The sequence below is a fragment of the Oryctolagus cuniculus genome, chromosome 3, assembly GCF_964237555.1.
Source record: "Oryctolagus cuniculus chromosome 3, mOryCun1.1, whole genome shotgun sequence".
Lineage (NCBI taxonomy): Eukaryota > Metazoa > Chordata > Mammalia > Lagomorpha > Leporidae > Oryctolagus > Oryctolagus cuniculus.
The window spans coordinates 19412512-19439724 of record NC_091434.1 but is presented as its reverse complement, the minus strand read 5'-3'; the positions used below and the strand labels follow the sequence as shown (position 1 = coordinate 19439724).

Genomic DNA, 27213 nt, shown 5'->3' with positions numbered 1-27213 from the left:
GCTCCTTTCCACCTGCCACATACATTCAAGACCTAATTGCTGATGGGTAAATTGATATCAACAATCAATGCAAAAGCAAAAATACTTGGGAAACGTAACATAGTGGCTTCTATTTAGGACAGTATTGGGCACCTCTCACGCTCAGACCCCCATCCTCTTTGCTCACCTGTACTGCTATAGCATCAGCTTCCTGTGGGTGTGTTCTGATTGGACCTTGCCCAGCTGCACAGTGTACTGCGTGCATGTTTCTCTGGAGCTTCTCAGACAATGAGGCGTAGGACACTGTAGAAGTTTACCTGATTCCCAGGCATGTGTTTCCTGGATGTGAGTTATTGTCCAGTAGGAGATCCAGAAGCTGGTGAATAGCTGCTGTCTTCTCTGGTCCCTCAGATAAATAATTCTGAAGGGCATTTTGCACCACACCAGCCTGCTTTCCATAGTGGTGCCCAAGGCAAAGTTAGGTTCTTCTATTGAGCTTCCTTCCTTCTAGGTCCAGTGTTCAATCCCTGACTCCTGTTCTGTGGGATCATTTCTAAAAATAAACCACCCATATGTGAGCTCTGCTTTGTGAAGGATAGGGAAACCAGGGGGGCCCCAGGCCTTAAAAGGGTTATCCTTTTCTATGAAAGAGTTTATGAGAGATAGGGGGTGGAAGAACAACTCCAGGACTGTCTCTATTACCTGCATTGTCATAGGCTTGGCCAATACTCATGAATGTGTCTTTATAATGTGGACAGGAGGAACCTGTGCAAGAAAATGTGCTTTCCATGTCTCTGTGGAGAAGGCAATTCAGTCAAGCTGAAATATCATTGCCAGCCCATAAGAGAATACTCATGTCAGCATGCATAACTTATGACCAGAATCAGTGATGAAGATGAGAGACGGAGAGGCCATTGGGCTTTAGCTTGTAGCTCAAAGGGATATTTAGAAGACTAATTGATGGTTTTGATGTTTGTTCTCACTGTCTGTTGTCCCATTACTTTGTAATAAATTTCCACTCAATAACGAATGCATCTGCATATAAAAAGACCATTTGACTTTGCTAGTACATATTTTATTTTCATAATCCTCCTCTCCTTTCCATTCTTCTTCCTTCAGTTTCTCCTCCTCCTCGTTCTCCTTCCAGTCAGTCATGCTCCCCGTTCTTGACGTCCTCTGGATAGAAGCTCAGTGCCATGGAACTCTGATATCTGGTGCAGCCCCATCATCTTCCACCATGTTCCTAGAACATGTGTTTTAGGCCCTGTTACTCCCTTCTGGTTTCTTTGTCTTGAGTGTTCTGTACTTTCTCTCACTTCCAGTCTTCAGATAGTAGATACACAACAGGTATAAAAATTTTTAGGTCCTCGATTATCAATCAAAATATTTATTTGTTTCTTACATTCTCTTCTGGGTTCTTGGAGGCAACTGGGTGCCTGCTTAAGAGAATTCCCAAAAGTGGAGAGTGAAAAGAAATGTGAATCTACCTGTGCTAGAGATAAGATAGAACCTTTCTGGTCCAGTCTCAGGAGAAGTCAAATTCCTAGCCACACTAGACTGGCACTTTTAACAGCCCCTCTCCCAGTTCCCCACCTGGAAGACTAACACCACTAGGGGTGGTTTTTTTTGTTAGTTAACAGAAGAACTCCATGTTTCCCCCTCCCCTTCCCTGAACCCTAGATGCAATCTGCTAACTGGTAGCTAAAAATCACTCTCCTAGTCCAGCCTCATCTAATGGTGACTCATTCAGGCAAAGAATGTGTTGCTCTCCCTGGCAGAAACTCTCTTTTAAGGGGCCACTCCTCTGCTTTTGGCTGCTAGATGCTAGCCTTCCCTGGGCTAGGTTGTTCAATGGATGGAGATGCCCATGGAGATGGGGCAGTGGGAAGAAAAGCTATCAGCTCTGCATCTCTCAGAGCTACTCTTGATGTTCTGTTAAAACCAAAGGCTTTCCCTAGCTACCGTTAAACTTGTTCCGACCTAGATGGACATTGAACCCTGGTTTAGATGGGGGAAGGTTCACCAAAAGGGAAAGCATCGTTTTGGGCTGAGCATGGACCTCAAGTGATTAGGAAGAAGCCACAAGTCCAATGGGTGGACTATTTTTATTTAGAATCATCTGAGAGGTTAACAGTGGAAAAAGACAGGGCTAGTCATCATTCATGGCCAAGTAGGTAAAAATTCTATAATGACGAGATCCCAGGCCTCCAAGTAACCAGGTCCTTCTCACCCACTGCCCAAGGTCCATGCTTATGGCAGCAGAGATTCTTTTCACATCATCTCTTATTTTATCCATTTTTAGCACTGTACAGTGTTCATAGGGTATGGTGTTCTCTGGAGAGTAAAGCTGCTTCCTTTGGCTCATCCAAAATGGAGAAGACAGCCAACAGATCCCAACTCAATGATTGTCTGATGATCCCTGGACCATATGTTGCTCATACCACGGTCCCAAATCCTGACATGTTACTATAGTAACAGACCTGCCTTGGGCTCAGTTGAGTGGTTTGGCAAAGACCAACAGTAGAGAAAGGGATGAATTATGTGAAAAAAATTCCCATCACTCTGAATCAGACTGATAGGCTCTTTTTTTCCTGTGTGTTCTTTTTTTAGTTTTTATTAATATAAGGGGAGCACATTTCGTGTATTTCATAGCTACAATTCCAAGAAGATAACCAAAGTGCCCTCCCTTTCCTCTCTTCCTCCCTCAATCCCCCTCCTTCCTTTCTTTCCTGTTTTCTTTAATTTTTACAAAAAACATAATTTCAGTTCACTTAGTTTACTGTATAATCACAGACTTAATGCACCACTAACCATAATATTAAACAAGTGAAATGTATAAAGACCACAGTTACACAGGAGTATAAACAAAGGCTAAAAAAAATCTCAGCCAAATCCCAAGATGTCGATTGGTTCCTATATATTTTTTTGTATTATATATTAACTACCACAAATCAGGGAAAACATCTGATATTTGTCTTTTGGGACTGGCTTATTTCACTAAGCGTAATGGTTTTGAGTTACATCCTTTTGCAATAAGCAAAAGATAGGATTTCATTCGTTCTTATATCTGAGCAGTATTCCATGGTGTGTATATATGCATTTTTTTATCCAGTCATCAGTTGATGGACATCTGGGTTGATTCCATATCATAGCTATTGTGAATTGAGCTTCAATGAACATGGGAGTACAGATAACTATTTAATATGCTAATGTTTTTAATAGAAATTGGTTATTTTTCCATGGCAACACCATTTTATTTATTTTTTTAAAGATTTATTAATCTATTTGAAAAGTAGAGTTACAGAGAGGCAGAGGCAGAGAGAGAGGTATTCCATCCACTGGATCACTCCCCAAATGGCTGCAGTGGCTGGAGCTGGGCCGATCTGAAGCCAAGAACCGGGAGCTTCTTCCAGGTCTCCCACAGGGGTGCAGGGGCCCAGGCACTTGGGCCATCTCCAGTTGATTTCCCAGGCCATCCCAGAGAGCTGGATCAGAAGTGGAGTAGCTGGGCCTTTAACTGGTGCCCATATGGAATGCTGGCACTGTTGGTGGTGGCTTTACCTGCTACACCACAGTGCCAGCTCCCATATGCTGATTTCATTTTCCTTGGGTAAATTCCCATGAGTGGGATGGCTGGGTCACATGGTAGATCTATTTTCAGATTTCTTAGGACTCTCCATACTGTCTTTCATAATGTTATATTAATTTAAATTCCCACCAACAGTGTATTAAGTATCTTTCCCCCCACATTCTAACCAGCATTTACTGTTATTTTATTTTTGGATGATAGCCATTTTAACTGGGTGAAGTGAAACCTCATTGTGATTTTTATTTGCATTTCCCTGATGACTGGTAATCTTGAGCATTTTTTCATGTGTCTGTTGGCCATTTGAATTTCATCCTTCAAAAAATGCCTGTTCATATCCTTTGCCTATTTCTTAACTGTACTTTTATTTTGTTGTTGTTGAATTTCTTGAACTGTTTATAGATTTTGGTTATTGATCCTTTATCAGTTGCATAGTTTGCAAATATTTTCTCCCATTCTGTCAGTTGCCTCTTCACTTAAGTGAAGTGTTTCCTTTGCAGTGCAGAAGCTTCTTAGCTTGATATAATCCCATTTGTTTATTTTTGCTTTTATTGCCTGTGTTTCTAGGGACTTTTCCAAGTAGTCTTTACCTATGCTAATATGTTTCAGAGTTTTCCTGATGTTTTCCTCTAGTAATTTGATGGTATCAAGTTGTAGATTTAGATCCTTGAACCATTGTGCATTGGTTTTTGCATAAGGTATAAGATAGGAGTTTTATTTCATACTTCTGCATGCATAGATTCAGTTTTTCCAGCACCATTTGTTGAAAAGATTGTCTTTTCAGCCAGTGCCGCGGCTCACTAGGCTAATCCTCCGCCTTGCGGTGCCAGCACACCGGGTTCTAGTCCTGGTCGGGGCGCCGGATTCTGTCCTGGTTGCCCCTCTTCCAGGCCAGCTCTTTGCTGTGGCCAGGGAGTGCAGTGGAGGATGGCCCAAGTGCTTGGGCCCTGCACCCCATGGGAGACCAGGATAAGCACCTGGCTCCTGCCATCGGATCAGCGCAGTGTGCCGGATGCAGCGCGTCAGCCGTGGCGGCCATTGGAGGGTGAACCAATGGCAAAGGAAGACCTTTCTCTCTGTCTCTCTCTCTCACTGTCCACTCTGCCTGTCAAAAAAAAAAAAAAAAAAAAAAAAGAAAGAAAGAAAGAAAAGATTGTCTTTTCTCCAGGGATAGATTTTACCCCCCTTTTCAAAGATGAGTTGGTTGTAGCTGTGTGGATTTTTCTATTTTGTTCCATTGGCCTACAAATCTATTTTTGTGCCTGTACCAAGCTGTTTGGATAATAACTGCCCTGTAGTATATTTTATAATCTGGGATTGTGATATTTCAGCTTTGTTTTTGCTATTTAAGATTGCTTTAGCTATTTGGGGTCTCTTGTGACTCCATATGAATCTCAGCACTGTTTTTTCTAGATTTGAGAAGAATGTCCTGATGTTTTGTTTGGGAAGGCATTGAATCTGTAGAATGTGCTCATCATTTCACTAGTCTTTTGTTCTTCTTTTGGTTTCAATTTTGCTTATTCTGTAATTTTAATCATTTCTTTGTTTCTTCCTACTAATTTTAGGTTTCATTTGTTTTTGTTTTTATAGATCCTTGAGATGCATTGTTAGATCACTTATTTGATGCCTTTCCAGTTTCTTGATATAGGTGTTAATTGCTATAAACATCTCACTTAACACTGTTTTTGCTATATCCCGTAAGTTTTGATATGTTGTTTTATCATCATCATTCATTTCCAGGAATTTTTTGTTTTCTCTTCTGGTTCATACTATGACCTGCTGTTCATGGAGGAGCATGTTGTCCAGTCTCCATATGTTTGCATATTTTGTAGAGTTTCTTATGTTATTAATTTCCAGCTTTGTTCCATTGCAGTCAGAAAAGATACATGGTATGATTTCAGTTTTTAAAAATTTGTTTAGACTCGCTTTTTGTCCTAGAGTATGGTCTATCATTGAGAAAGTTCCATGCAGTAATGAAAAGAATGTGTATTCTGCAGCTGTGGGATGAAATGTTCTGTAGATATCAATTAGATCCATTTGGTCCATAGTGTAGATTAGCTATGCTGTTCCTTTGTTGATTTTTTATCAAGTTGATCTGTCCATTGATGAAAGTGGGTTGTTGAAATTCCCCGTTATGATTGTATTTGAGTCTATGGCTTCCTTTAGATCATTAGCATTTGTTTTAAATAGCCTGACACCCTGGCATTGGGTGCATATTTTACTGTAGTAATATGCTCCTGTTGAATTGACCCCTTAATCATTGTATAGTGTCCTTTTTCATTTCTTTTTTACAGTTTTAAATTTATTTGAGAAGAGGTAGAGAGAGAGAGAGAGAGAGAGAGAGAGAGAGATAGAGAGAGAGAGAATATCTTCCATTTGCTGATTCACTCCCCAAATTGCCGTCACAACCAGGGCTGGGCCAGGCTGAAGCCAGGGGCCCAGAACTCCACTTGGGTCTCCCGTGTTTGTGGGAACTCTTGTTGGTTTCTCCTCTGTTGGCTTTTATCTTTGAAATATGCCTTGTGGCTTAGTGGAGTATCTGCTGCTTTGGTGGATATCCAGAAACACATGCTGATGGTGAACACTGGCAGAGGACAGGGACCTCAGGCCAGTGTTCAAGGGTAGGGCAAGAGTCCAGTGACATTCCAGTTGGGTGTGGTAGATCTCATCTGTTGTCAGTGGGTGGAGGGTATGATCATGTTGGCTGACATGATCACAGGTTCAGCCCCTCTCTGCCAAGGTGAACCAACCTCCCAGGGTATTTCCACCTTCATGCTCACAGTGCCCAGGCCCCTCACCAGTGCAAACACCTGAACTGCACAAAGGATCCATCCACTCATCAGTGTGGACTTGGAACTCTGAGTCTCTGAAACCAGACACAATGACTGCTCAAAGACCTAGCCACACCCTATCACACAGTCACAGAATTCCCACAGTCAAAAGACACGAGTGTTTCACAGTCACAGGGAGCAGGGGATCCACTCTCAGCTCCACAAGTCTCCTTCATCCATGGGAATAGTCGTGGGATTCCCAGAGTCAGTTGCCTAAGCAATAAGAGTTTTTCAGTGCTCCACCTTGGTGAGCCGAGTCTGAGCACCTGATAGAGTGAGGGGGAGGAGAGGCTTCATGGGGGTTGGTGCCCTACTCCCCTGCCAATCCTCAGGCTAGACTCCAAGTCAGTAGGGACCATGGATTTATTCCCTCTATGAAATTTCTCAGTCATATACCAGCCTCAGCAACCTATACTTGCCTTACGGGGATGGCGTTTCTTCCCTGCTGGTTTCCAGGTGCCTTATTCCAAGAAGATGGTGTCTCCTTTAGCCATTGTCTGTGGAAGTCACTGGTGGTTTCCTGCTCACTGCTGTGTGATGGTAATGTCCCTGCTGCTCCATGGTATCTCTTTTCTTGTAGAATTTGCACTACAAACTTCTCTCCAACTATCCCCTGGGATTGCATTTCCTCCCCCTTTCTTCTGTTATCTTCCTGTGGTCAGAATCAGCACATCTTTGCCCTACTCAGCCATCTTAGATCCCAAAATGGACCAGTTCTTAGGTGTAGACTCCAGACCATCAGCATTACTTGACCCGTGTGGCAAATGCAAGTAGAGGCTCCTCCTGTAGCAACTTAGTTAGAAATTCTGGGAGTGAGAACTAGTATCCAGTCTAGTAAGTCCTCAGGTGATTCTGATGCGTGGTAAGGTGTGAGAGCTACTGCTGTTCAACAGATTATTGTTTATTTATTTTCATTTTATTTGTGAGAGAGAGAGAAAAAGAGAGTTTTTTTCCCTATCCATTGGTTTACTCTGCAAATCTCCACAGCATCCAGGGCTGTTTCAGTTTGAAGTCAGGAGCCCAGAACTCAATCTGAGTGCTCCTGTATGGGAGGCAAGAACCCAAGTACTGAGTGTTGTCTGCTACTATCACAGTGTGCATTAGTAGGAAATTGGAATCAGAATTGGAGGAACCAAACCCTCTGATGTGGGTTGTGGACATCCCCAGTGGCAGCTTTACCACTGTGCCAAACGTCCATCCTAGACTACTGGGTTTGAGGAACTAGACAAATGATTCTCACAGTTGGCTACTGAGTTGCATCATCCAGGGGGACACTTGGTAATCCCATTGCTAGAGCAACAGCCCAGAAACACTAAGCCAAAGTCTCTGAGGATGGGACCCAGGCATCAAGGCATCAGTACCTTTTTTTTTTTTTTTTAATTTTTAAAGCTCTCTACATGGTTTGGCCAAGGCAGAGAATGAGTAGGTGAGACCTTAGCAGGGATGGGGAACATCCGGCCTTCAGACCTTATGAGGCCCATGAAATCATTTGGTCTGGCCTTGCCAAGGCAAATGCAAGCTGGCCTGGAAATCAGTACATCTGTAACAGGCTAATTATTAAGGTGATAATTTGTATGACCTATGAATGCTGTGAGGTTCCTCATCCCTGCCAGGGAAAGGGAACATTAATGAGCAGAAGGTGTTTATATTGATCACATCCTTCCTTCCTTCTCCACATCTAGACTTAAAACAACTTTGAAAGTGTCCCCACTGTTGCATAATGTACTTCTTGTGTATTTGTTTTAATATGCATGTGTTAACCTCTTAATTTCCTCTTCTCCTGAAGTCTATGTCCCTGGCAAGGCTGTTGGCTGGTCCAGCTCTTTCTCTCCTGGCTCTGGTCTAGCTCTTGGAAGCTGAGTATGAGCTTCAGGGGTCCCTGGATTAGGTGTCTCCATCCTTAAAACTAAGGCATGCCCCACCCCCTCTCAGGAGAGCTTGGATGTTTTCACAAAACACCTTTCAACTTCCCTGAGATAGTTCTGGGAGTTGCTTTTGCAAAACTGAGTTCCGTCCAGAGCACCATTGTTCTGGATTTCAGTCTGGTTTTGAGTCCCTCTGAGTTCTGTGACTGGGTAAATAGACAAAGAAGCAGGGAAATTTTGAAATGACTTTGCCTGTAAATTTGAAAATGACTAGCTTTTGAGTTCATGTTCTAAAGGGGTCTTCCACTGGAAAGTTTTCAAAATCATAGGCTGTCAGTGTGTGAAAAGCCTGGACAGCATCCTTCCAAACTCCTGCATTTTAGAGACCTTGGAACACAGGCTCACAGAGGGTTAATATCAGTCCCAAATCACACAGCAAATTAACAGCAGAATCAATGCCGGGGGGGGGGGGGGGGGGGGACCAGTCTCGGGAAACTCCCCCTGGGCTGCCCCACCCTGCTGCCTCAAGCTGCCTTATAGATTTTAGATTTTTTGGCTAACGCGGTCTTTCTTCCACCCGCCCCTCCTCCCACAGATTTTTATTAAGGAAATGTCTGTTTTATTTTTAAGTGGCTAATAGAACTCATCAATTAGGTAATTGAGATGGTTCTGAGGATGCATTAAGTCATTTTTATATATGCTGGAAAATGAGTCTGTAAAAGTATAATGCAGGGTAATGAGATGTCAAAAGTCACGGAAATGAGAGGGTCAGAGGATAATCGTGGTGACTCTGAACCACGCTGTGGAATTTTCCAGGGTTTTTTGGAGCACTTTTGTTGTTTATATTTTATTGGTTGCCTAATAATTGATATGTAAAACCCAAATAACCATATTTTTCCATGTGGGCCCATGATTCAGAACAAGGAGGATCTTTTTAAAGGATTGTAACCATTTACCACACCTTTAATGGGAAAAAAATTCAAGAAATGCCTTTATTTACTTTTTCACATGTTTTATATTTTCTGGATTTCTTAGTGGCAGCTGTAAAAAGGGCTTCTCATGTGATCATTTCATTCAGTAATTTGTCCGAACCGAGGCCTTTTCCCTTTTCCTAATGCCTCCCCAGCTGTCACTGTTGCCTGCTAAAGTGATTTTTCTCTATTATGTTGTCACTTTACACTCCCACAGGGTCCAGTCCTGCAGGCCTTACACGCATGGAACTCGCATTAAATTCATGGGGAGCCGTAACATGGGAGAATGTAGTCTGGGAGGCCCAGAGAAAGGGCCTGGCTGTTCTGAAACCTTGGGCCCTGAAGCACCAACCTGCGCTGTGTTGGAACAACTGGGCTCTGCCTTGTTGGTCATCCCCTGGGCCAGTGCTTGGAGGACTTGGGGGTCAGATTCTGCAAGCATCCCAAGGGCCAGCTCCCCAGAGTTTCACCTTCCGAAGTATGTTCCCTTCCCCCTATCCTGACTCTACATGAACATTGGCATTAAAAATGGGTAAGTTGAGGGAGGAGGGAGGTGAGAATGTATGAGGTTAGATCCCTGTTTGCTTACTTTTCTTTTTTTTTTTTTAATGAATCTTTTTTTTTTTTTTTTTTTTTGACAGGCAGAGTGGACAGTGAGAGAGAGAGACAGAGAGAAAGGTCTTCCTTTTGCCGTTGGTTCACCCTCCAGTGGCCGCCATGGCCGGCGCGCTGTGGCCGGTGCACCACGCTGATCTGGTGGCAGGAGCCAGGTGCTTTTCCTGGTCTCCCATGGGGTGCAGGGCCCAAGCACTTTGGCCATCCTCCACTGCACTCCCCGGGCCACAGCAGAGAGCTGGCCTGGAAGAGGGGCAACCGGGACAGAATCTGGCGCCCCGACCGGGACTAGTACCCAGTGTGCTGGCACAGCAAGGTGGAGGATTAGCCTAGTGAGCCACAGCACCGGCCGATCCCTTTTGCTTTCTGTGGAGAAGGGCTGCCATATGAGAAAACAGATTCAACACTTATGAGGACAACAGAAAGTTGTGGAAAAGGCACGAGGTGAGGGAGGGCAGGGTTGAAAGTCTTGGTTTTCCAGTAGTAAGTTATTTGTTTGTTTTCTCCTGATGGCTTAGTTCTGCCAGTTCGTACACAGCTTTGCTGTTTATCTCCTGTGAATCAGTCAGGACCCAGTGGATTGAACTGCTACATTCCGTTTTCTCATCTGGGACTTACTTCTGTAGGAACAGAAAGTAGGAGTTCCTCCAGGAAGTCCCCAGGGATGCTCCAGCATTCCAGCTCCATCCCAGCTTTCTCACACCTGTCAGAGCAGGTGTGACAGGAAGGAACGGTGTTGCCTGGACCTTGCAGGGGTCCCCTGGGCTCGGTGGGTGTTGGCTCAAGGAGAGGGATGTGTTTTCTTAGGGAGAGGGTGTGTTCTCTGAGAGATGGGAGCTCTGGCATCTCTCCATGGAACCTGAGGTTTGGACTGAAAGAGCTGTGTTCCTGGAGACAAGGTGAGACTCTGGGTATATTCTGGGTCAGCTTCGAGGCTAGGTGGCAGAGGGATAGAATTGGGGACAGGAGTCCTTCCTTCCAGCTCCCATCTGCAGATCTGCAAGTTCTGGGAGTCCCCCAATGAGTGCAAGGTAAGCCCTGGGGAGGCGACTGAGCCCAGTGGCACTCAGTGAAGGTCCTGGCCACAGAGGCTGAAGACTGAATGCTTACCTAGGAGGCTGGAGAAAAAGAGCTCAGGTTGGGGGTTCAGGGGACATGCTGAGGCCTCCTGTAGACAACCAGGAAGTTTGAAGGAAGGCTGTCATGGGGTGAGGCCGGATGTGGACTCCCAGCTTCACCAGTGTGGACATTAATACCAAGGTGGATGTTATTTGCACTTGGACTCTGAGAGAGCTGCAGGAACAGGAGGGACAGAGCTGGATGTGGCCCAGGGGAGGCCCAGGCATGGGCCAGGGGCCTGTACACTCCGCATATCACCCCACAATTAGGCTACCCCTCGAGACTTGCCCTGGGATGAGGCTGGGCGTCTGTCTACACACTTGTGCACGCTTCTTAGCACTTGAGGCCAAGCACCTTCCCAGAGGGAAAATTCCTCTGTTGGTTTAAATAGTTCCCATATTTCCGGAGTCATTGACCTTGAACTTCCTGTTCTCAAGGGCCTGTATCAATCCAGGGTTTGTTTACATGTTGCTTGACTGTAGACATTTTGTTATAGACTGTGCCTGTGCAGTGACACTATGGGACAGAGGCTACCCATGCACTTAGGTATGCATGCCTTATTTAGATGAGCTACAGAAAACTTTTTGGGATCTTTTCATGTGTGTTGGCTTAATGCATAAACAAAGGAAGTACTGTACAGGGTGACCATTGGTCTTGAAGTCAGAAAGACCAAGCTGAATTGCTGTGCCATTTCTGGTATTATATCTCAGTGCAAGTCTCTTGAACAGCAGGTCTCAGTTTCAGTCCCACCTCTCAGGGTTTATGCGAATGTCAAATATTTTACATATAAATACAAGTATAGATATATACATGCATATAATATACAAGTAACATGGATTTGCATATTTTACATATGATATTTATGTATTTACCATATATCAAAGTCTATTAAAATATCCTATATACATTTTAGAAGACTCAAAGATAGTGAACGCATGTAAATTGGGGACACTATTTTGGAGGTTGTGTCGTTTGCACAATCCCTGTTAGGTGCTGGTTCTGCTGAAGCTTGCTTCCCATGATGCTTGAATTTTAAACAAGAAGCACTGTGATATAATAGCTCAGTTGTGTTAAATAGACTGTCCCTTTTCCTCTTGGGGAAAATGAAAGTAACAACAGAAAATCATCTAGTATGCGCCTCTGTTTCCAACTTCAATTTACTATGTAGGCACAGGAGCACAGAGAAGAGGTAGTTGATCAGCTGTAAAGGGAACGGTGACCTTCATTCATTTTTAGTCTCTCTCTCTCTCTTTTTTTTTGTGTGACTGGGAAACACTAATAATAAATTCTCTTCCCCTGCCTATTTCAAGACAGAGATTTTAAGTGTGTTTTATGACTTCAGCTTGTTTTAGGCCAATCTGTTCCACTAGTGATGATGAACTAACCCTTGAAACCCATTAGCATAAGTGAATGCCACTTTGTGGACTCTGATGGGGTCCCAATCAGAGCCCATTCTCCCTGTGCCATTGTATTTTGGAGGGTGCAGCCAGGTGCCATCCCAGATGTGAAAGGGAGAGAGTGCTGGCTCTCTGACCCCCCACCCCCCCCACCCCCCAGTACACCAGCACCTTCAGCTGCAGCCTGGTTCATGCCTGACTGAGAACCACTCAAGTGTTCCCTGAGCCATGCACCCTGCTGCATCTAATCAAACCACTCTCTCCCCCAGTCAGTGCTGCTCCAGGAAAACAGACACAGTGTGACCTGGGAGAGCCTTGTGCCGAAGCCATGTGCAGAAGAGCTGGCAATGGTGCTCCCTGGCGTCTCTGCTGAGAGAGCAGATCCTGCCACCTGGGGTCTGTCACCATCGACAAAGCCAGCAGGCACAGCCAGTGGTTTAATCCTCTTCTCCTTTCCCTACAGAGGGGGTCCTTGCACTGGGTAGCATAGCTCCTTTCCTGGCATTGTGTGGCCTAGTGAGTGAGTGTGCTCACAAGCACACCTGTGTGTGTTCCGGGGAGAGAAGAAGGGGAAACAAAGACTCAAAATGCAAAGCCGTGAAGAGATGAAAATCACCTAGCATTGGCATTTAGCTCTGCAGGGCACAAAGTGGGGTGGAAAGAGGCATCCAGGAAGTAGACGACCTGGGATTCTACCTGAACCAGAGGACTTTCTGGAAATGACTTTGTCTTTCCAGGGCTCAGGGTCTTGATGGGTAGAATGAGGCTTGTTCTATAACCTCCCTAGGGTGGTTCGACACCTTTCCTTGCACGGAATTTTGCTACAGCATTTACAAAACGCACTTAAAATTCACAAGGTGAGCTGCAGTCTCTCTCCAAGTGTGGGCTCACAGTCCCTGGCCAGAATTAACTGCATGCCTCCTCTTGGGGATGTTCAGGCATGCGACCAAAGGAAAACCAGCACGACGCCCAGTCCTGGGAATTGATGCTGGCTTAGGAGCCTCGTGGGGACAGATTGCGGGGAAAGCCCAGTGGTCTCCATGGAACTGTCCACAGACCAGCTTGGAGCCCTCTTAGCTGAGTCCTGTTCTTTCTTCAGTTGTGTAAGTCACTCAGTGCTACTCTAATAAATTCACCTCTTGGCTGGAGTTAGCCCTAAATCCCAACTAGGTGAATTTCCAAGCTTGCCGGGTTAGGAAGCTTCCACCAAGGACCACTGTGACTTGATCTAAGTGGAGGACATTTTCCCTGGCACATTGAGTTTGGCCATACCTTGGGCTTGATGGGAATGAACAATGCTTCCCAGGAGACACAGGGGAGCCTTTGCTAGCAGGCTGTAACTTCCCTGGGATGTTTGGAAAATAATCATAGGTGAACGATGCAACATGGGAAGACTCATAGAATGGCGGATGTCCTAAACAGCACTGCGGCCTCAGAATCAGCCCTTAGGGCATTCGGATCTGGCTGAAAAGCCCATGAGAGTATGTCAGGCATGGAAAGCCAAGACACTCTGGCAAAAAAAAAAAAAAAAAAAAAAAACAAAACCTAAATGAAAGATCTCTGTGAATGAGATCCCAGTGGAAAGAACGGGTCATCAAAGAAGGAGGTACCTTTCTCTGAAGGGAGGAGAGAACTTCCACTTTGACTATGACCTTGTCTAAATATGATCAGAGTCGGTGAACTCAGGGGGCTTCCATAGCCTTGGCAGCTCATGACTGGAGCCTAGGGTGATTACTGATGCCATAAACAAGAGTGTCAAATTGTTAAGTCAACAACAGGAGTCACTGTGCATTTACTCCTCATGTAGGATCTCTGTCCTTAATGTGCTGTACATTGTGATTTAATGCTATAACTAGTACTCAAACAGTATTTTTCACTTTGTGTTTCTATGTGGGTGCAAACTGTTGAAATCTTTACTTAATGTATACTAAACTGATCTTCTGTATATAAGAGAAATGAAAATGATTCTTGATGTGAATGGAAGGGGAGAGGGAGCGGGAGAAGGGAGGGGTGCGAGTGGGAGGGAAATTGTTGGGGGGGAAAGCCAATGTAATCCATAAACTGTACTTTGGAAATTTATATTCATTAAATAAAAGTTTAAAAAAAAAGAAAATAATCATGGGAAGATGCAGCATTGTCTTGGAGCTCCTTGACTGGCAGTGCAGAGAAGTGGCTGAGATCTTATATTCTGGGACTGGTTTACCTGGCTTTGTAACCTGGCTGTGCTGCTTGCTACTTATGTGACCTCTGAGGGAGGCCTCAGTCTCTTCTTCTGTCAAATGGAGACAATTAGAGTATTACCTCACGAGCTGATATAGAGATTAAATGAGCTAAGACACATAACATGCTCAGAAGGCTCCCCGGAACCTAATAAATGTTATGTGCTCAAAAAATGTTAGCTATCACCATCATCATCATCATCATCATCATCATCATCATCATCATCATCATTTGAATACTAAACACTCTTCTGTTATCATCAAGATAGCAAAGCCATTCAGGGAAAATATAAAGATGAACCTGAATTTACAGGGAAAGAAAATATAAACCTGAGTTTAAAAGTAGTTTTAAAAATCAGAGAATGAAAAGGATGAACTGTTTTCATCTGATACCTAGAAAAATGGGTTAATGGCAGAGTGCTGCTTGTTACAGGGAAAATTTCTTCAGAATGCTGACCCTGACCTTGACTGTCCCAGCCAATGGAAGAGCAGTTTCTAGCCAACAGTAGCTCCTTTTGCTGTTAGGCTAGCAGCTGCAATGGCGCTGCTATGGCCAAGAACAGAGATGGCATCTCAAAATTTATTTTTGATTAAACAAGTTTTATTTTTTGCAGCAAAACTGAGAATCGTAAGAGATTTCTCAGTTATGGGCTCACAGGAAAATAAAGGCACTTAAAAATTCATAATCAAATAATGACTGATTATGTCCCCTACCCCCATGCACAGCCTCCCCCATTAGTGATACCCCCCACTCAAGTGGAACATTTGTCCCAATTGATGAACTTACAGTGATACACCATAGTCACCCAAAGTCTATAGGTTACCTTAGTGGCTTGAACAAATTTATAATGACATGTATCTAGGACTGTAACATCACATGGAGTAGTTTTATTGCCATAGTATCATGAGATTTTTTTTTTTCAGCTGGGGTCTGTGGTGCAGGATTTGAGCACAAAGGGCTCTTCTGTTTGAGAGCTGGGCAAACGCTGAGGGCTTTGGGATGCCTTGGGGAGGGGGTGCATGGGGACTGATAACAAATGGCACATGTGCTCCACGACATCTACGTAAAACATGTCTACTTGCCCAGAGATGAGAAACTACTCACCTTGGCAAAACAGGCATGATATTCATTTGGAGGCTTGCGCCTAAGAAAGATAAATCCCGCTGTCACTGCACAATGAGATAAGAAAGACCGGATGACAGTTTTTCATTGATAAAAGATTCTGTCTGTATTTTAAAAGAATTTACTTTTTTCCCCTCTACTGATACCCACATGAGTTAAGGCAGAGATACACTATCTTTCATGTTTTTGTCAGGATGTGTTATTGCGATGGGTGGCAGTGACTCAATTGCTTCATTTAGTGACCTGCCTAAAGGGGAAGGCAGCTTGCATGTGAGCTGCGGGACCCAGAAACCAGACCCACGAGCATTCTGGTTGTAAGGCAAACTAACAAGAGTCAATCTAAAACAGGAGAGGCTAGCAGTATGCAAACGCCTTCTAGAAATTGATTTTCTCATAGAGTTTTGGAGGCGAGCATTTAGCCTGAGGGTTAAGACAGCAGGTAAGATACCTTCATCTTACATTAGAGTACCTGGGTTCGAGATCCATCTCTAGCTTCTGACTCTAGCCTCTTGCTAATGCATGCGCTGTAAGGAAGCAGTGATGGCTCCAGCAATTGGGTTTCTGCCACCCACATGGGAGACCTTTCCTGAATTCCCAGCTCCTGGCTTTAACCTGGCCCAGCGCCAGTCATTGAGGGCATTTGGGAGCCCAATGAGTAGAAGCTCAATCTATCTCAATCTCTGCCTCTCAAATAAGCAAATTTTAAGAAATAAAAGAAGTCTTAAATTTTTCTGCCTGCTGACTAGGTTGTGTCTGAGAATCTCATTGGGGAGATGCTACTGCACAATGATTGATAGAGGATACACAGTAATTCAAGCAACTGCCATGTGAGATGAGGGTACACAAGGTTCAAAGAAGAGAATTAAAGAGTGGCATTTGTCAATATCCAAAAACATCCAAAACATGCATGCTATATGGGGCAAAGATGGAAGTTCTGCTCCTCTTTGATGGTCTAAATCTGGGCAAACAGGTGCCCGCCCTTCAAGATCATAGTAAGAAATGACACCTCTATTCTTTATTTGCTTTCTCAGGTGGACTTTTCCACTGGGAAGAGAATGTACTGATCAGTGGATGTGGACATTCTCTTTACTTATTGGCATTAAATTAATCCTCATCAGAATGCAAAGAGGTAGGAATTCTTACTAGCCCCATTTTAAAGATGAAGAAATGAAGGTCCTGCTGTGTTAACAGTGTTCTGGAGTAGATGCTGCTCTTGTTGTCTGCACTTGCCAGCTCAGCACACAGTGGAGAAACGGGTTCTGGAGTGCAACTCTTGAATCCCGGACTCCGTTGCTGACTGCCTGTTGGCCTTGGGAAAATTCCTGTGGCAGAGTGCATTATCCAATGTCAACCACAGCAATATTTCTGCCCCCATGGGCTCCTCCACAATCTTGTTGTTACCCATCAAGGGGCAGAGACTGCTTTATGTCTTCTTGAACCTGGGCAACAGGTCATGAAAGTGAGTGCGTCCAATGCAGTGGAGGTGCCACTTCTTAGAGTCGGATGTCAAGATGATGTTGCATCCACCAGCTCCTCCTTTCCTAGGAGCCTTCTCCCTTGGATCTTAACTGCTGTGTGGACAGCCTCACAGAGAGACCTCCTGGAGAGGCTCACGCTGAGGCTTCTGGCTGGCCACTGGCATCACACAGCCAGATGTGGGGGTGAACAAGACTTCAGCTGATTCCAGCCCCGAGCCTTTGAGGCTTCCAGGTGAGGCCCCAGATATTGTAGAGCAGATGCAAACAGCTGTGCCTCGTTTGCATCTCTGGGTCAAAGAACACATAGACTGCTAGATAGCTTTTTGACTTCATAGCTGTGGGGCAATGTCCTACACAGCTGTGGAAACTGGAACAGCACCTCACCCTTTGCATTTTGTGTTCTCATCTATAGAAATGGGAGTAATAGCAGTGCTTGTCTCAGGGATGGCTGCGAGGATTTAATGCACAGTGTACTCCCTGGAAGGTAATAGCTAATGTTTACCCAGCTCTTACTGTAGGCTAGGTATTGCTCTAGGAACTTCCTATATACTAGGTTTATTTTATTTTAAAATTTTATTCATTTTCATTTTATTTGAAAGGCAAATATACAGTGATGAGACAGATAGAGATCTTCCATCTGCTGGTTCACTCCTCAAATGCCAACAATAGCCAGGGCTGGGTCAGACTGAAGCCAGGAGCCAGGAACTCAACCCAAGTCTCCCGTATGGGTTGCAGAGATCCAAGTACTTGAGCCTTCACCTGCTTCTCCCCAGGTTGTGCATTAGCTGGACGCTGGAATCAGAAGTAGAGCTGAGACTCACAGCCGGGCACTCTGAAATGGAATGTGGACCTCCTAAATGACATCTTAACCATTGCATCAAATGCCCACCCTCACATACCAACTCTAAATTACCGCTACAACCTTATGATGTGTATGGTGCTTTTAAAAATTGTACTGTAAAAGGGTTTTTTTTTTTACTTAAAAATTTCAATGAGATGAAATGGACTAGCATGAAAGTAAACATTTCAAAGTGAGCACTCAGTGGCATTAAGAGACCACCACCTGTATTTAGTTCCAAGACATTTTCATCACCCCACAAGGAAGCATGGATATTGCTTGGAAACCCAGTTCTCAGATGAGGAGAATGGAGGCTGCTGGCAGCTTGCCTGCGGTCAGACAGAGAGTAATGGCAGAGCTGTGATTATGACGCAGGGGGCTCCAGAGTCTGTGGTCTTCACCACAGCTCAGCCATGCCTGGAACTTACGCATATTATCTGCTAGATCAGAGTGACTTACCCAAAGTCACACAGCTCTCAAGTACCAGACCCCTGATTTCTCATGTTTTAGTCTGCTAAGACTGACATTGAGCTGATCAATGAAGTTGCTCAAAGAGCTGTCCTATGGGTCAGAGCCTATTCACCCTGTAAACCCACTATGCCAAGAGTGAGCCCTTGAGCCATCCTAAACGACACCAGGTGCAGACGCCCACTGAACTTGCACTTGAGATGGCCAGCTTTGCTAAATGTCTTAATTGCCACGTTGATCTATCTGGAGTGGAAAATATGGGCTACCACTCTGTGGTAAAATGAGTGTTTGGCAGAGAAAGGATTGCATAGTTCTTTTACTCTGTGGTTTACCAAAATATTTGGGTAATCGCTTTAGTGAGAGCCATCCAACGGTAGGCTTCCTGACCCACAGTGGTTTTTCTCTCCATGAATGTAGAGAGATTTACAGTCTTTGGCCCTGGAAACAGAAGTGTGTGCTGTCTCCGTAAGAGTAGACGTCTGTGTGCTACAGACTCCGTGTAGATGGCATTGATGGCCTTTCACTGTGTCACTTTCTTTAAAAGTACAGAATTCTGTTTATCTGTTGAGTCTCAACTCTTAGGCAGATTTGAGGAGCTGTGGATGCTTTGAGTGTAGTCGTCAGGGTCCAGGTAAGAGTCTGAAAATATATTAGTTATTGAGCCTGTTCTGACTGGTGTGAGTGGGGTGGAGGCTGTTTGCGTAGGTCTGGGTGCCCACTGAAAGGTGAAATGCCAGCCACAGAGGGGGCGTTGCACATAGGACATGGCTAGCAGGGGGGAGGAAGCTTTGTTTCTTGCTATCCTGGTCCTTGTACAAGGAAAGGGGGACTGAAGTTCTGTAGGCGGGCACTTAGTGTGCTAAGAATAAGCGTGATCTGTGTTCACTAGGCAGGCATCATTATTAATTCATTACCAGCCAAGCACAGGCTCTGTGTGGTTTGGATTTTTCCAGCATCTGTGCATCCATGCTGACGGAACAGAGGTATGGGATCCAGTCAGGTCCAGGTTTGAGTTCCAATCATGTCCGCTATTAGTTGTGTCACAAGGTCTCTCTTCCTGCATCTCAGTTTCCTTATTGGTATCCTGGGGCTGATAGCATGCACCTTGGCTGTTTTTGAAAACTGGTGCATAGAATGCCTGTAATGCACCCTACCTGTAGTAGATCCTCACTGTGGGTCAGTATGTCACACCTGTGCAAGAGAATGGAGGCTGTCTGACCATGAGTTGAGGCCACATGCTGAACTTTAATCTTGACCTTCAGAGAAGCCTGCTCTAATGAACTGAGCCAGCCGCACACTTATTTACAGTTCCGAGTTTATGCAAACGTTGGGTTCACAGACTGTAATCAACATCAATGTTTTATTCTGCAGGCCGTTAGCTACTCCTCAGTCACTGTGTAAATCCGGTTTGTGTGTGCCATTTAGAGACAGGGCTGGCATAGCAAGGATTCATTCTGGCAGGTACCACTGCAGTCACCCAGAGGAGCTGCAATCTAGTAATGGAAAAGTGTTTCATTTTAACTATGAAATTTAACACAAAGAGTACAGCTGCTCAACCGGGCAGCGACAGTGTATGTTAATTTGATTTATGTACACGCGATGTACCGTGCCTAATGGTGAATGTTGGGAGACTCCAGCAAGGCCGATGCCGGCGTCGCAAATGAGTGACGGCCATTATGGGCTGACTCCATGTGGCTAAGCACACCTCCTCGGCGCACACGCAGCTGTGAGAGTCAGTCTGTGTAGGAGGAATGGAGAGGTGTGTTCTCCTGACTGGTGCTGAGGTGGGCTGTGCTTTCCCAAACAAAGGAGAGGCTGTTCTGGGGGCAGCTCTCAGGATTCTCAGCCCCCATCTGACTTGTTGGCAGATGTCGCTCCCCCTCTTCGTGGAGGAACGACACAGGACCCTGCGCTGTTCTTTCGTCTGCTCGGCCCTCCCCGGGTTTGCTGCTGGTTCTTCCCGGGTTGGCTACTATCCCTTCCACCTCCGTGGAAAGGCAGTTCCCCCTGGCCACATTCCCCACTTCCGCAGGGGAGTGGCACACCGCCGGCCGGCTCTTCTCGGGGGCTGCACAGGTGTTCCTTCAGCTAGATGTTCCCCTTAGATGTTCCTGGTGCATGCCGTCTCTCTCCTCCTTTATAGTCCTCCTCCGCCAATCCCAACTCGGCTGCCCACACGCCGAGTACGCTGCTCTCCAATCAAGAGCAAGTCCTACAGTTAATTGGTTGAACTGGAGGCAGCTGTGCGGAAGCTGTTTTCTCCTCTCCCAGCGCCATATTGTGGGAGAGCAGATGCATAGAATAAGTCTTAATTCCAGTAACAGTCTAGTCCGGTTTGCTCCCCACAGATCCCCCTTTCTTTTTATTTTTGGCGTTGATACGCGCCTGTCTTCGGTGTCCCGCGGCACACACTCTGCTCTACTTGCTAGAGTTGCCACAGGCTCTTACAAGTCCTATCAATCAGGAAAACCGAATCCGGGTCCTCTCTTCGCCATTGTGAGGAGGTTTTTAGGCGCTGATGCGTGCCTGTGTTCGGTGCCCTGCAGCGCATGCTCTGCTCTGCCTGCAGGGGACTTACAAGACCTATCAGGCAAACCGAATCCAAGCCTTCTCATTGCCTTATCGTGGGGGAGACTTATTAGTGTTGGTTTGTGCCTATCTTCGGTGACCTGCAGCTCATACTCTGGTCGAGCTGCTTGCTGGCGCTTACCGCCTTAATCAGGCAGACCGAATCCAAGCCTTCTAATTGCGGTATTGTGGGGAAGCCTTACTGATGTTAATTCGTGCCTGTCTTCGGTGACCTGCGGCGCATAAGCTGCTAGCTGCCCGCAGGTGCTCATCGCCTCACTTGATTAGGCAGACCGAATCCAAGCTCTCACATTGCAGTGTTGTAGGGAGGCCTTTTTATTTCTCTATTTCTCTATCTCCGGGCATTCCTATTTCTCCCATTTTACTTCTATCTTCCAGCATTCCTATTTCTCTCATCTTACTTCTAAACTTCTGTTTCTCTTATCCCTGCGGCTTCCCGGTGCCTCGCCCTGCCGGCAGCTTCACGGCTCCGCGCGGCTTCCCGGCGCCTCGCCCCGCCGGCGGGCTCCGCCCTGAGGCTGCTTCTCGGCGGCTCGCCCCGCGGCAGCTTCACGGCTCTGCGCGGCTTCCCGGCGCCTCGCCCCGCCGGCGGGTTCCCGGCTCTGCGCGCACGCTCCGCGGTCTCCACACACTTCGCGCCCGCACCACGGCCTCGCGCCAATGCCCCGTGCTCTCTCTGCACGCGGCGGCTTCCGCGAATGTTTCCGCCACCACCGGCATTCAGTCCAAGTTCCCCGGACTAACCTGGCGAATCCTGGCGGCCCACGTCTCTGCCTCTGGTTCCAGATCTTCGCCTCTTGCTCCCCAGGGTGACTTGAAGAATTCCAAGATGGCTTGGCCTGCACTCGCGGCTTCATCCTCCCTAACATTTTTCTCTACCCGGTGTGTTTCCCTAAGTTTTCTTCCAACAATATTCCTCCCTCATTTCTCCTGGCCTCTCTCCACAGCCCGTATCCAAGTCTAAGTTTCTTATAGGTTTCACTTTCACTTTCAACCTGCAGTCCGTATCTGAGTCTAAGTTTCTTCTTGCTTTCACTTTAAATCCTAACTTCTTTCCCACAGTCCGTATCCGAGTCCAAGCCTCCTCCAGCTTTCACTTTCGCTTTCAATCTCCTAGCTTCCCCGCCATAGTCCGCATCCGAGTCTATGAAAGCTTTCACTTTCGCTTTCAATCCTAACTTCTTTCCCACAGTCCATATCCAAGTCTATGCCTAGGCTTTCAATAGCTTCTTCCGGCACCTTTCTCGTCCGGCTTTCCCCTAGGCTCTTCGCTAATCTCTCTCTCCGGTATTTTCCTGCTTCTTCCCGTTTCTTCCCTCCTAAGTTTCCTATCCGTCCTAGGTTTCCTATCCGAGTCACGGCACCATTATGTCGCTCCCCCTCTTCGTGGAGGAACGACACAGGACCCTGCGCTGTTCTTTCGTCTGCTCGGCCCTCCCCGGGTTTGCTGCTGGTTCTTCCCGGGTTGGCTACTATCCCTTCCACCTCCGTGGAAAGGCAGTTCCCCCTGGCCACATTCCCCACTTCCGCAGGGGAGTGGCACACCGCCGGCCGGCTCTTCTCGGGGGCTGCACAGGTGTTCCTTCAGCTAGATGTTCCCCTTAGATGTTCCTGGTGCATGCCGTCTCTCTCCTCCTTTATAGTCCTCCTCCGCCAATCCCAACTCGGCTGCCCACACGCCGAGTACGCTGCTCTCCAATCAAGAGCAAGTCCTACAGTTAATTGGTTGAACTGGAGGCAGCTGTGCGGAAGCTGTTTTCTCCTCTCCCAGCGCCATATTGTGGGAGAGCAGATGCATAGAATAAGTCTTAATTCCAGTAACAGTCTAGTCCGGTTTGCTCCCCACAGCAGATCGGAGGGTGATGCTGTCAAGTAACTAAACAGTCCATGGAGTGGGAACTGGTCTAGGGCTCCCATTTGGCTCCAGGTGTGCGCCACTTGAACAGCAAATTCCAGTGACATGTGAGGGCAAAAAGAAGGGAGATTCCTTGCTTGCAAGCTGACTGGAATCTCTGAGAGCAAAATCTAATCTAAACTGAGACCCATGTGGAAGGTACATGGTAATACATGGTAACACAAGCGGATGAGTATGCCTGTGAGGGCTGTGTGGTGTGTTTGAGTGTGTGTGTTTGTGTGTGGTATATGCCTGTTGTGTGTGATATGTGTGTATTGTGTATGCATTATGCATGTGTGGTTTGTACATTCATGTTAGATGCAAGCAGGGGATCTGGTGCTTTTACTCACTTTGAATCTATGTGGTACAAATGTAGAGACGTGAGTTCATCTCAGGCACCCTGGTACCCTGTCAGATCTTCCACCCTCACTTTCTACACTGTAGTGAAAATAGTCTTATCAGTAGATTGAAAATGCTGGAAGCGCACGGAGAGAAGTGACCCATATCCCTTCTCATAATGACTGTGGCTAGTCTGGGATCTTGTCTTCAAGTGTGTATCTGCAGGAGTACGAGCGCATAGCTGGACTGAACTCATCAGTGGATGTTGCACCTGCTGATCGCTTTCCCTATTAAATTACTTGTTAGTCTTTATAACTATCATGCTTAATGGCTCTATAACATTCCACCCAGCAATGTACAATTACTTGGATACACATTATTCTAGTTAAGTGGACTTCAAAGTTTCAGAATAATAGATAGGACCATCATGAGTATTCTCCATTCCATCAAGCCTGGCCCCCTTCAACTCTGAGCCTAGTGCAAGCAAGGGCGCTTGTGGGTAGTGCTGCCAGTCTCTTGTCTTCTGCAGAGCTAGGATGCAGTCTGCGTGCTCAGTCCATCTGCTTCCAGTATTCATCAAGGCGTAGGATGGGGCCTGAGGTGGACAGCAAACAGGATAGGTACACAGTTATGAATGCCACCAGCCAGGAGTTTCATGCCCATCCCGAGTGTGCCATGTCCACCCCAGCATCAGTACAGTGGCATCCTGCTACAGAGTGGTTCAAGGTACACATGTTGTGTGTGTGTTTGTCCTTTGGTTTTCCTTCTTTCACCCATCGCCATTCATTCCCCAGAGTCATGTTTCCATATTTTTCCTTGAGATGGGTATAACTTTTCAACGTGCATTGAGTGCCTAGGAAACAATTTGTTTTTCAGGCCTGCTAGTAGGGAGGGACTGCCTTAAGCATGTCCTCAGGATTTGTTGTTGGGGCCCATCCCTATTGTATCCATGGCCCTCAGAAATTTCTACACGCTGCTGGAAACTTGCTGCCTCCCAAACCCAGCACAGCGTCCTTTGCTGGGTCTGCATGCAGCAGGTGGTGCGTTTCCCTCCAGACTCTTCCCTCCTGCATCATCTGCCTGGCGATCCCACAACTCAACCTGCCTGAGCCTGAGCCTGAGCCTGCACCTCATCTCATATCATCCTCCACCCTCCTTCTCCATCTCTTTACGCCAGAGCTGCTGGTCTCAAAAGTCATCCAACTGTGTGGGGGATGGACTGCTTCTCCAGAATGTGAAACACCTGACATGGAGTAATAGGGCGACTCTGGGTGCAGGGAGGGGAAGAGAGGGTGGGCACGACTCACTGGTAGAACTTCCATTTTCCTGCTGTGGTCTTCGCACCAGGATCAGGAGCTGCTGCCCTGACTGGGAAAATCAACCTGCTGCATGCTCTGGTTATCTTCCCCTGGTCTCTTGACTTGTGTCTAACTTTGTCTCCTTCTCACTGGCCTGCAAAGAAGGCGCCTGTTGAATTTATGCCCTTAGCACCCACTTTCTGTGCCTTTCCTGCTCTGTCTTTTCCAACCCCCATAGGAAGGAGTGCAGCAGGAGCACCACACCCCTTACTGTGAAGTGCAGTGGCCGCATCACCTTTCCCTGGAAGGCAGTGCAAGAGCAAAAGTTCTTTGATCCAAAAGAACTGAGTCCAAATCCTCATGCTGCAGCTCACTAGTTGCTTTGCTTAACCATTCTGAACCTTAGTTTCCTCATCTGCAAAGAGGGGATAATGCCTACCCCAGATGACAAAGACGTGTAAAATGCTTAGCAAAGCTTTCCACATACAACCACTATGTACTGATGGAGATTATTTTTATTTGAGTCTCAGTCCTAGTTGGGGAATAAAAATATTTCAAAGAATGTTAAGCTTCAGCAGGATATTTTGAAGTGTGTGTGTGTGTGTGTGTGTGTGTTTGCATGTATATCCATGGCTGCATGCATGAGCAGTTGATTTGGGGGGAGCTGGGGAGTTTCTGAAGTTATACAAAGGAAACAGTTTCCTCCTAAGCTACTGCTAATTTCATTCTACCCACTTCCCATAGGCGCCACTTCTCTCTGTTTTTCTTCATTTAGTTTTTAACCAGCTAGCGGTGTAGTTCTAAGGCTAGTGCCTTACACAGCCACACTCCTTGCTTTTCAAATGTTCCTGTCCTCGCTTTTTAAGGACCAACTGTCTTCTTCTCTGTAGCAAAACACTGTTGGGCTGTGGATCTCCAGGGAAAACAGACTGCAGAGCCCTGTTGAGCGAACAACAGGAACATTCTGGGAAAAGAAGGCTTGGAAGACAACTTGATAAGAACTAGACATAAAAAATACATGCACCTGAGTCTTCTGCCACTAGGAATCTACCCTCAAGGAAATATGATGTATCCTATGCATAAAGAGATACAGTTGTTCCTCAGTACCCATAGGGGATTGGTTCCAGGACTCCCCCATGGATATAAAACAATCTGTGGATGTTCAAATTCGTTAAAGTGGTATAGTATTAGTGTACAACCTGCAAATATCATTTAACCCATACACACCTCCTGTATTCTCCAGGTCATCTCTAGGCCGGGTGTAATACCTAATGCAATGTACATGTTACGTGAATAGTTGTTACATTATACTGTTTAAGGAAATAATGACGAGAAAAATCTGTACATATTCAGTGTGGATGCATTTTTAAAAATGTGGCTTCTCTCTGTGATGGGGTGAATCTGCAGACATGGATCCCATGTGTGTGGAGATTGGGTTCTATCTAAAATGTTCATGGAAGCATTTATTTTTATTTTTAAAACTTTTTCATTTTATTTATTATTCATTTTATAAAAGATTTATTAATTTACTTGAAAGTTACAGAAACAGAGGGAAAGACAGAGAGAGAGAGATCTTCCATCGAGGGAGGGAGATTGAGAGAGAGAGAGAGAGAGAGATCTTCCATGCATTGGTTCACTCCCCAGATGGTCGCAATGGCCAGAGTTGGGCCAGGCTGAAGCCAGGAGCCAAGATCTTTTTCCAGGTCTCCCACGTGAGTGGCAGGGGCCTAAACACTTGGGCTGCCTTTTGCTGCTCTTCCCAGGCCATTATCATGGAGCTGGGTTGGAAGTAGAGCAGCTGGGACTGGAATTGGCATCCAAATGGCAATGCTGTTGCAACAAGTTGTGGTTTTACCTGCTACACCATGATGCTGGCGCATATTGATTATTCTTAACACATAGTAATTGTATAGATTTGTGAGGTCCAGTGTAACATTTACAGAGGTATAAACAACATGTAATGATGAGGTCAGGGTAATTCACATGTCTATCACCTCAGATATATATCATTTCTTTGTGTTGGGAATATTCAAAATCATTTCTACTAGCTACTTTGAAATGTTCAGCTGTTGTCAGCCATAATTATTCTAGTGTGCTACAGAACATAGGAGTTATTGCTCCTACACAACCATTGTAGCATTTCTTTGTTGGAATAGAAAACTGTTCAGGAATGCTTATATAGGCATGGTTAGGTAAATCATATGTGTGATGAAACTGTGTAGCCATGAAAAAGAATGAGGTTAATCTATGTGTGTTCCTTAGAAATTTAACAGAGATATTAAGTTTATACACACACACTAATATTTGTAGTCTCATCACATTTAAAGTAAAAGAGCAGAGGTATGTCTAGGTGTAAGAGTACACTTGTGGGCTGGCGCTGTGGCTCACTAGGCTAATCCTCCTGAGGTGCAGGCACACCGGGTTCTAGTCCCAGTTGGGGCGCTGGATTCTGTCCTGGTTGCCCCTCTTATAGTCCAGCTCTCTGCTGCGGCCCGGGAGTGCAGTGGAGGATGGCCCAAGTGCTTGGGCCCTGCACCTGCATGAGAGACCAGGAGAAGCACCTGATTCCTGGCTTCGGATCGGCGTGGTGCGCTGGCCACAGCG

At 45.9% G+C, this 27213-nt stretch overlaps 1 long non-coding RNA gene across 9 annotated transcripts in view; it reads left to right on the top strand.

Annotated features, from left to right (window-relative positions):
- The window catches only part of LOC103348885 (uncharacterized), a 233644-nt gene that overhangs the window by 45170 nt on the left and 161261 nt on the right, over nt 1–27213 (top strand). The gene's annotated exons all lie outside the window — the stretch shown is intronic.